General features: G+C 44.1%; 1 protein-coding gene across 4 annotated transcripts in view; it reads left to right on the top strand.

Moving 5' to 3' along the window:
- The first annotated feature begins 1,307 nt into the window (after positions 1 to 1,307).
- Positions 1,308 to 10,802, top strand: part of GLI2 (GLI family zinc finger 2) — a 195,198-nt gene continuing 185,703 nt past the window's right edge. For all 4 annotated transcript variants that reach the window (XM_054830594.1, XM_054830597.1, XM_054830596.1 and 1 more), the window contains exon 1: positions 1,308 to 1,471. The gene's annotated coding sequence lies outside the window, so the exon portion shown is untranslated. The remainder of the gene's footprint in view (positions 1,472 to 10,802) is intronic.

Genomic DNA, 10,802 nt, shown 5'->3' with positions numbered 1-10,802 from the left:
GTGAGTTTCAGCTTGCGCTTGGGTACAGCGCGGTGACCCTCCCCAGCAGCATCTGGTTGTGTTTTAAACTTTTGATAAATTCCATAGCTAAAGAAATCAAAACAAATCAAGTAACAAGCCCACTCTGGCTAAAGCCCAAGTTAAAACTGCTGCATTTCTCATCGGTATTACTGTTAATGCACCAGATCGGTGCAAAAGTGAAGATATTCAGGGTGGGAGCGGGGCACTTTTTGGACTTTCTTTTTCGTCTCCTGGTAGCCTCGGTCCTAAACCACGAGGATTAAAATAGAGTATCATGCTCCGGTGAGGTTAGTTACCGCGTGTAGGGAACAATCTTTAATGAACGCTTCTCCCACCGAAGATGTTTCTGAAGGCTAAAGCCGCCCGTTTGCCGGGTCCCAGCCCCGTTTAACCTTTAATATTTGGGCTGGCCGCAGCTGCGGAAACGCTCTGCGGAGCTTTGCTGGCTCCAACCCCGGCGGGGCAGGGGCCTGAAAAGTATCTCAAACTCCCGGGGAAAAAAACCAAGCCAAACCAAAAAAACCCAACACACTAAAGTTGGAGGAAAACCATCCCCCAGCTCCATCCCCGCCTCTGCGCGAGTGAATCTGCACAAGGCCAAACTTTTGTTGTTTGGGCAAGGAGGGGGGCTACTTTCCCCGAAGAAGGGGGATTTTTGTGGTTTTGTTATAGATGCCCTGCAGCTGAGCGGGGAGTGGGGTGAGGGGGGGCTGCCGGCGGCCCCGCTCCGGAGCGGCACCGGGTGGCCGGGGTGGGGGAGTGGATCCCACCCCGGCTAAGAGAAAGCCCCGCACCCAAAATGGTGCGGTTCGCCGAGGGGAGGGGGTGATCGAGGAGAGAGAGGATCCGGAGCGGTCCGCTGCTCCCGCGCCGAAAGGATGGGAAGGTTTTGATTCCCCCCCCCCTTTTTTTTTTAACGGGGGGGTGGAACGGGTGGGGAAAGAGAAAACAGACCCTGCAGCCAGTTTGCTGCTTGTGTCGGGGCTTGAAAGCGCTCCAGCGTCTTCCCTGCAGGCTGCTCAACTTCAGTATGTGTGCGCGTGTGTATATATATATATATAAAAGTATGCATATGTGTGTACGCGCCGTGTCCCGCCGCCGGCCCGGGCTGATGGGCAACAGGAGCCGCCCGGCAGCCGCAGCGCCCCGCACCTCTCCAAAGTGCCCCCGGCCCTCCCCAGCCCGCCCGCCCTCCATCCCTCCCTCCCTCCCCGCCCGCCTCCGCGGAGCTGCTCCGCGGCAGCAACCGGGGAGAGCGCCGCGCCGCCGCCGGGATTCGCGGCAGCTTTTGGCGAAGAGCGGAGCGGGGGGGGAGCGGCACAAAAGGGAAGGACGGAGGGAAAGTCCCTCCCACGCCCCCCTCCCCCAAGTTTATGATGGGGGTCCGGAGGAGCAGCTCTGCTCCGCAGCAACCGCTCGCCTGCTGAAAACTTGCTGCTCCGCTTTTTGGGTAAAGTTGATGCTTATTGTGGTTTTTTTCATTGTGCTTTTTATTCCGCCGCCCCCCCTCCCCCCCCTTCTTCTCCCGCTTTTGTCGGAGGTGCCCTGTGCCGGGGTGGGTTGGGGGGGGGGGGGAGATTTTGTGAGGGGCTCCGCTCGCAGCGGGTGCCCGGGGGGGGAGGGGTGTCCCGTCCCGTGTGTCCCGTCCCGCAGGTGAGCGGGGTGGATGCGGCCGCGCGTGTGTGTGTCCGGTGTGTGCCATTCCCCCCCCGGCCCAGACCCCGCCGGGACCGGGCTTTGGGCAGTGCCTCCACGGCCATTGTTTTTCCCGGGGGCTGCGGTGACAGTCCCAACCCGGGGCCGCTGCCGGGACCGCCTTGCCCCGGGTCCCCGAGGAAAGCCGAGCTTCCCAAAGCCAGCAATGAGTTTGCCTTTATTTAAAAAAAAAAAAAAAAAATAAAAATTAAGTTGCCCCCCTCTCCTCCTTGTCAACCCGCCCCCCCTCCGGGAGAGGCAATCTTTCGACAAGTATATTTGCTGAGGAATTTAAAAAATTCCCTGCTGCAACTTGATCCCTGTGTGATGAGGAGCGGCTTGGAGAGACCCGGACTCCAATCCTATTAAGGACTTAGGGAGTTGAGAGTTTTTCCCCCGGACTCGGTGGCTTTAAAACAATCAGGGAGGCGGGGAGGGAGATGGGCTCATCTAGATGCCTTTTCTGCCTCAAGTGATTGCCATCATTTCCTGGGAAACCTGACTTTCCTAGCGCGGGGGCTTAGGATGGTTTCTCAGTGGTCCTGCCGCGGGCTCTGCTGCCCGCTTTTCCGACCGTTACGGGATTTTTATATATGTATGTGTATATATTTATTTATTTTGCTAACCTGGAGCCTGAGCTTCAAAACTTCCCGGGATGGGGCCGCGCCTCCGCCGCGGGCGCGGTGCGCGCAAAGCCGTGGTCCCTCCGCGGCGCCGGGACGAGCGCTCCCGGGTGAGCCAGGGTCGGTGCCGGGGCCCGGCTTGGCCTCCCGGTACATGTGTGTGAGTGAGAAAATATCCAGTTCTGGGGGTCACCGCGGGCTGAGACAGCAAAACTTGTGCCTTCCTATAGATGCCCTCGTGTTTCATACAGCTCCAGGTACTGGAAACCTGTATGCCTGCCTTTGTGCATATAGAAATTAGCATTTTATTGGCATATCGTGTTTATATTTTTACAGCCACAGATAAAGGGACTAGTTGTAAAACTTCATCCACCCCCTGCCAATCGCCTTCAGTTTTTTATTTTATTTTTTTGCAACTGAGACTCTTGGGATGTACAAGAATTTGAAAGTAAACGTTTGAGTAGCATGCTGCATAAAACAGCATTTAAACAAATATTGTATTGGCATGCACTGTGGACTTGGTGCCAAAAAAGTAAAGTAAATAAGCCATGAAATTCAAAATATACAGAAGTGCAATAGACTGATTTGTTATAAGACTTGCTGATTTGATCTGTTTGTTCTAGCTACCTTGCCTTAAAAAAAAAAAAATTAAGAAAAAGGTTTTGGGTTTTTTTTTAGTTCTAAACCTAATTCATTTAACTTCACTAGAAAAGAAACTACATTCACCTGGAAAAAGAGGATCCTGCTAAATAATTGTTCATGCTCCTAGGATGTTTGCAATGCATGGTAATTGCTGCATACAGCAACTACAGTTGGTGAATTGGTTTGGTTCAACTTTTCTGATGGGCGGATATGGTAATTTGTGTTTTGGCTGGAACTTCAGGAAACGTTGACACCTGTCAAACTTTGAATTGCAATAAAAATGTCATATTGAACGTTATTGCAAAACTGACAACTTTTAAGAAGTGAATGAAATCCATTATGGCTTTTCCACTGTAAACAACTCTTGGAAATTTGTCATTTGATTGAAAACATGACCTATCTGTAGCACTGAAAAGCGCCTGATCCACTGAAGATGAACTGTTAATCTATGGGTTTGTGTATATCCAAGTCTCTGGTCTATGTTTGTGAAAAAGCTAATCTTTAAAGCAAGGTGAGGTAAGATTCACTTGATCTTGAATGTTGTTATTGCTTAAAGTATGTGACTTTGAAGTGCCCAGAAATGCAACTGCTGTTCTTCAAAGAAAAACAGATCTCGAGGACTGCTTCCAACTTCCTTTCAATGTCTTTTTTTCAGTGTGTCAAAGGGGATGTATACAGATGGACAAATACTGTTTGCGTTAGGTCATTCATTTAGAGAAAAATTAGAGCTATAGAAGAAGTTGAACTAGATGCATATGCCAGGATAAATCTAGTGTAATTTCATTGAAGCTATTCCAGTTTATACTTGTATAAAAGAAAACAGAACTTGACCTCAGATATCCAATACACAGCAGCCTGCAATCCCTAATGTCACACTGAACACTGAAGTCACATTGAGAAAAGACAGCCTTTTTGCGGCATATATATAATGACCGGGTTTTTTGGCATTGTTTTGAAAACCAGTTTAAACTTCTATGGCAAAGAACCATTTTTGACTATGGTTTCTGTGATTCTAATGATCTTGAAGGCTTATACCACAACTTCCCTTTCAGTGGCACATTTCTATAGAAGCTGTACAGGCTCCAGGACTATGTGATCAGCTGTATAGGGGAAAGGTTATGTGATCACTACAGCGTTGTATAACTTGAAGATACGTTTTTCATGATCCTGATACTTTATTTCTATTTAGAGAGTTTGACTTTTTCTAATGAGTTTTCCAGTCCTCTGGCCCCATCCTTTTTGTTTAAGGGTACGGTAGAGCATCTGACCTGATACCAATAGCATTATCCTCATTCTCTGCCTGTAAGTACGGAGGACACTTGGTTAACTGCCTCCCCCTGTTTTTGGTGGCCTACTGTAAGCCAGTTGTTTGCCCTGTAGTCTGAAAGGTACACAGATACTTCATGCTTTTGTACTCTGAGAAGTGCTCTGTTCATGGTGAAGTTTCCAGTGCAGATTAGCGAAGGCAGTGGATTCAGTAAGCAGTCGCCAAAATCTGTATGTATTTGTGCAGCAAACACCTATCTATTGCTCCATCACAAAGCCTCCACTTAATAATCTGGCCAAGGATTTCAAGGCAGCGAGTTTTTTTCAAAGAAGGTACTTAGGAACATTAGATGTGACTATAGCATCAAACTAATTAGTTGCCACTCCATTTCTATGAAGCTTCCAGGGCTTTATAGAAATGCGATATTTGCACTTCTCACTTGCTGCTGAGGCATTGAGGTTAAGCAGTCTCTGCTTTTTGTCTGCTTTTTTACTGATGGGAAAGATTCCAGGCCATTGTTCAAGAGCTGCACAACCCCCTTATATACCTGGGTAAATATTTTAAACAGTTGCGCATTTGGACAACTTGCCACAAAGCATTAAGAGGTATTTAGGGTTTGCTTCAGCTCTGTTCCCAGGGCCTCTTTAAAGAAAACCAAAACAACAATTGGGAATTAATTAAAACCGCGCTAAATAAAGTAATAGCAAAGAATGAATCCTAGTATGAATGACGGCAAGAAGGCATTGTGTTCGAAGGTAAATAATACATGCGTGCCAGTGCATCTCTGCGTATATGTACACACATATATGTGTATGCATGTAATACAATTCTTCACCCACATATACAGCAGATCCTATATATGTGCGTCTTCTAGAAATTAACCGGTATTTGGTGTACAAGTAATGAGAATTGGATCTTGCACAGTAATCTTGATAGTTGAAGAGGGAAAATTGCTGGTTTCCCTGGTGAACAAGTTACTGGAATGGAAATACTGGCTAATCAGGTCTGATTTTCTGCAGGCCACTTCCAGTTGGGAGTGAATACATGTTAGATGCGTATAGTCCAGAGACCACAGAATTTTTCTTCGTTCACACTTGTCTACTGTAAAACCGCACCCCATACCCTTTAACTTCTTGTAAACAAAACCAAATACACAAAAGGTGAAATGTGCTGCACGAAGGGAATAGGAAAGTTGTTGTCCTGTAATTCAAAGTTCAGAGCCGTAAAAATCGATTGGGATATGTGAATATTCAGTACTACTGAAAAAGAGGCCTTGGTGCCTGGAAGTGGACACCCAAATTAGAAAACATTTGAAAATAGGCTCCTTTGGGCCCCCGTTGTAGTGAGTGGAAGCCTTTCTGGTACTGTCATGGGCATGGCTGCCCAAATACATTAGTCACTGGTGAATCTCTTCTCATCGTTTCACAATTATTTGCGATTGGCTATCACTTTTCTGCAATTATAAATATTCCAAGAGGGAACAATACAAATTAGAACTGTAGGTACCAGGATCTTTGTACTGGATGTATTTCTTTTTACTTTCTAAGTGTTCTTTTTCATATGAAAAGAGTTTAGCAGCTTTCTCCTTATTCAAGTCTTTTTTTTATCTGCTGGGGAGAAAACCATTAATTTTGAGGAATGGTGAGAGTAAGCCTTAAGCTGTCTTTGACATTTTAGTTTAACTTGAATAGGGTTGGTTTTTTTTTTTTAAAGAAAACAAGTTGGTGGGAAGTGTGTTTTAACTGTGAGCGCCCGAATTCAACCATTAGCATAAGAAAAAAAGTTTTAGTGCATTTACTATTGTATTGAATGAAGAGTTCCAACAGTCAGGGAAAAGAAAGTAAAAGGCTGTAAAGAAATGATGGTCTATTCAGATTATTCAGCAGCCCAAAGCTCTGGTCATCTGCCTCTGAAATCTGTGATCGGGATATCACTTTTATCTTCCTGTGCCTTTCTCTCGCCTTTTTCACATGTTCACTTTTGTCAAGGTTTATTGATCACGTTTTCTTCTCTGCAAATCTGTGGAAAATTTAATGAACCAAAAACAACAGAGAAATAAAAGGAACTTTTTATTCATTAGCACTAGATTGAATTTTGTTCTATAGTCGCTACCCTCTTGCCTCCCGTGTGCGTCATTGTGTCACTCCTGCAGCACTTACAGTACATACAGTGGGGATGGCTGCGTTATTAATTCTCTTCCAGGGAAAAGTTTGTTTAATGTCGTTATCTCATGGCAGATCCAGCCCTGCTGCTTGTCTCTCCTTTTCTGCCCTCCTGACACTCAGAGTCTTGACTGTGGGGCTTCTGCCACTAAATACCTTAAAGCGGGTATTCCGCAGAGCATTTACCTCTTCAAGAATGAAATGTATTTGCTGCCTAGCAATTAAACCCAAATTTAAATGATTGCAGATTAGTAGTAGTTATTTACAATCCTGATTGTTTTGGTGCTATGATCCTTGTTCATTACACATCTGCTTTGCCATGGTGCTGCCCCAGAGCGCTTTGTGATGCAAATGCTTTTGTTAACTTACAAATAGTTTCAGTATCTAGATCATCTCAGGTGACATATTTAAGTCTCTTCTTTTTTTCCCAGATGGACTTAAAAAGCTGTAATTAAATGTGGCTTCCAGTATGATTAAGCTTTGCTAACATTTTCCATGGAACGATTTACTTGAACTCTGGCACTTTTTGATCCTGTCACTGGAAGATTTTTCAATAAAGGCCCTTTTTAACATTAATTTCATTTCATTTAGTGCAGCTTGTAAGTGTAGGGAAATGAGTTAAAATGGAGCACATATCTGCCTGAGAGATTTCTTGGGTGTTTCTTGATTCCAAAGAACTTCACCGCTACTCTATGTTAAATGCTAAGGTGCAAATCCCAGGGGAAGGAAAACCGTAGAGTTCAGTAGAATAGTCCCAAATACTCTCATAACGAGTAATACCATCAATGCCAATACTTTTAAGGGCTGAGCTAAAAGCCACAAAAGGGCATCCGTACTTGAGCTTGTAATTTCAGCTACAGTGATGGCACATCTGTGACTGCATCTGTTTTTCTGTGCGCTGAGTGACTGTCTGTTCCGTAGGAATACACACCTGCAATCTTAAACTGCCTCTAAATCTAGAGAAAGGACTTTGTGCCCAGCAGAATGAATGCTGCTGGGAAAATCTAGGCTGGAGGTTTTGGGGTGGTGGGGTTTGGTTTTTGTTTGGTTGGTTTTTGAAGTAATAAAAAGTCTTCTGTCCCTTGTGAAATGTGGGATTTTACTGTAGATAATTTATTTAAATGAAACTGATGAAATCTCTCCAGAGAAACATGCTTTCTCTGGGATGCTCAGCAGAAGCCAGCATGGGTCCAGCCCCTTGGTGATGGGCACCCTGTGGTCACAGTCCCTCACCCCTGCCATGAGGCGCCAAGTACCCCCCGGCGGGCGACCGCCTGGTCCTCCCCAGGATCTGGAAGGGATGGTCAGCTGCACAGCTTAATTCCTGCAGTACCAGTGGAAAAAACTTCCAGTGTTACAAATGCAATTCAGCTGAGTAGGAGATGCTGTAATATCACAGCACTGTGGCTTATATTCATCACTGGGAGATTTAGATATCCAGTCTCTGGAATTTAAATCCTTTTTTTCTTTTCTTTAAATGTCCTATATATTTAGTCATTATACTCTCTTGGAGCAAGTGGATCACCTGGAAGTTGTCTTGCACTGTGTTAAGTAGTTTGATTCAGTTACTAAAATTTATTGAAAAACCCTTGAAAACATCCCACTAATATTTTTTTCAGCTTGAAAGCAGCATCCCTAGCTAAAATTAGTGTGTTGCTCCCCTCTATACTGACCTGTGCCGTCTTGTTAGAGCCCCTTTTATCCTGCCTTCCATCTGTTGATTGCGACGGTGTTAAAAGAGCATCAGTTCCCAACACCAAGATAGCTCCTTTTCAGAGCAGTCCTCAGCAATGCCTCTTTGTGCAGCGGACAATGCAATAAGTCAGACAGGACTTTCTGAGCCACCTCTGTAAGGAACTGTAAGGGCTACTGAAGTACACTTGTGTTAAGTTGAATTGATTGAAATTTAATGGCTGTTAGTGGCTATGAATGGTAATGATTTTCTAGAGTATCTTCACCATGCTTGACATTAATAACTGGAGAGTGTGTATGTGTGACGCTAGTGTGTTATTCATTTTTAAAGATGCTTTCTCCCAGCCCTCTTTCCCATAATTTAGTTGTTTTGATGCTTCAGAAAAAAAAAAAAATCTTGGGCTTCGAAGAGCACGTACATCTTGTCAACATAATTTTGTGCTCGTGATTTTTATTTTTTCCAATTCCAACATAAATCAGACTACAATATAGTGAGAGTGATGAATTTGTTTTACATGCCATCGTGAATTAATGTTATGCAAATAGAAGCTTTACAGGTGCCATGATTTACTTAATAATTTCAAGTTCTAATATTTAAGCTCATTCATTATGTTTGAGTAAAAAAAAACCCACAGCATGTTCATATTTTTAAACGTGAAATGTGAGATTTGTGTGCATTTGCTGTGTGTAGTTGCTGTGTAAGCACATTTGATGGCTAAGAAAGAATCAATCAGTGTTTGCATTCGGCATCTTATTCCTGTAGATGTTACAGAGACATTTCAAAGAGAATAATCAAATATTTGTGTGTAAGGAGAGGAAGATGCTGGTAAAACATCCTTCAAGGATACAAAGAAGCAGAAAACTGCCAACGTAAAGTTTTTTGGCCTTTAAAAATTGAGCAGAGCGGCGCAGTTTTGCTATGCAAAGTGGCCTTTATGTCATCCCGAACAGCTTGCTGCGAGCTGCTCCCAGACCTGCCGTCTTCGCCGTACAGTGAGGACGAACGAAGGAGCCGGTGAGAGCTATAGGCGTCCTGGGTCAAAGGTGAATGCGAATGTGATCGCAGGGTTTTCAGGCTTTGATATCATTTTTAGTATGCTTCCCAAAGGCTAAGGACAAGGGGGAGAAAGTTTGACACATAAATACATCTTGAATCTCTGATGATAAGAATAGATTTTGACTTTATTTCTCAAAAAATTGAGGTCACTGTGGTCTGATGACAGGCTGAAAGCCCATCACTCAATTTTTTCTTTTTCTTACTTTTTTTTTTTTCTCCAAATGAACAGACAGAAGCTTATTTTTGATACATTGTACACATTGAGTTAGTGACAGCATATTCAGGTTTTGAAGTTTGTGGCCCCAGGGTCAAGGTTTAGCATCAACATCTGGGCCTCCCTGCCCAGGTAGTAAGAATTTTACTGATTATGCCACAAAAGAACCAAACCACTTAAATTTGGTAACGTAGATGGATTAAACCGAAGCTTTACAAAGTGCATTTGCTCCACGCAACAGGACCATGTGTTTCCATGATTGCTACAGCCATTAGTCGTGGGAGTAGGCTCAAGAATTGGTCCTTGACCTCTTCAAGGGGACCATTGGCCAGGGAGCAGAGTGGTACTTGGCTTTTAGTAATTTTGACAACTTCTTCTTTTGCTGTGTGTGTTCTCGAAGAACTCAGAGGAGAAATTCATGCCGATGCGCCATTCAAGCCAAGGATTTAGCTGAGTGTTAAAGGGCCATTTGGGAAGTGGTGCACAGTGTATGTACCGTGATCAAGTTAATTATGTTGCTTTGGCAACCACAACTTTGGTATTTCCTGACTAGGGCTCCTTGATGGAGTCATATTCCAATATCTGGCATCATCAACGCTAAAACCTCTTGCAAAATCGGATCAGTTTTGTCAAAAAGTGGCAGAAAAAGGAGATGAGGAATTTTTCTGACTGTTAAAAATTCTTTTTTTTTTACAATTAAATGCAAGTGTTGTGTTGAAATAAGTTTCTATTTACAATTTTAAAACGTAATTCCATTGTAGGAAATACAGTAGCAATACAATTGATTTTCCAGTTGGCTCCAAGTGATTGTTTTAAAATTCCTTTTGCAGAGAATTTCACCATTTTGAGGGTTTGTTCCAATTCACAATAAGTCAGATTTGGAAATTTTTGATTTCTTTGAAAACTGCAGCAACTGTATTCCTAACTTTGCTCTTCTCTTCTCTGAACTGTAAGAATACAGAGCTGAGCATAGTACCTGTGTTACTCAATCTTGTTCATGGCTGATTTTTTTTGCCTTTGATTTATTGTGTGTGTTGTTGGGGTCTTTTCCCCAGTTATTTTAATGTAAAGGGTGCGAAATCGCTGCACATATTGGGGTCGCATCGTCTCAGCAAAGCCTGCATCTAATGACTGACCCTGCTGCAGCACTTTTCATCTCTAGTCAAGAAAAAGTTCTTACTTCTGCATTTTAGTCCAAGGTCTCTGGCAGGGCTTGCTAAAATTTAAGCTATGCATTGGACTTATTCTGAGAAATTCACTGGTGCTGGAGGTGAATTCATCCCTCTGGGACAAAGCACACAGGGGGAGGTGGGCGTCGAAAGGCAGGTCTGGATCTGCATGGAGGGGACGGGGATGAAACGGGGCAGCGCCAGCAGCCGCTGGAGGTTGCACCATTCTCCCAGGATCATGCAAGGTGAGGGATCCTCCT

Source organism: Grus americana, chromosome 6 (assembly GCF_028858705.1).
Source record: "Grus americana isolate bGruAme1 chromosome 6, bGruAme1.mat, whole genome shotgun sequence".
NCBI lineage: Eukaryota > Metazoa > Chordata > Aves > Gruiformes > Gruidae > Grus > Grus americana.
The sequence above is the reverse complement of the archived record's forward strand: the minus strand, read 5'-3'. Positions and strand labels throughout refer to the sequence as shown.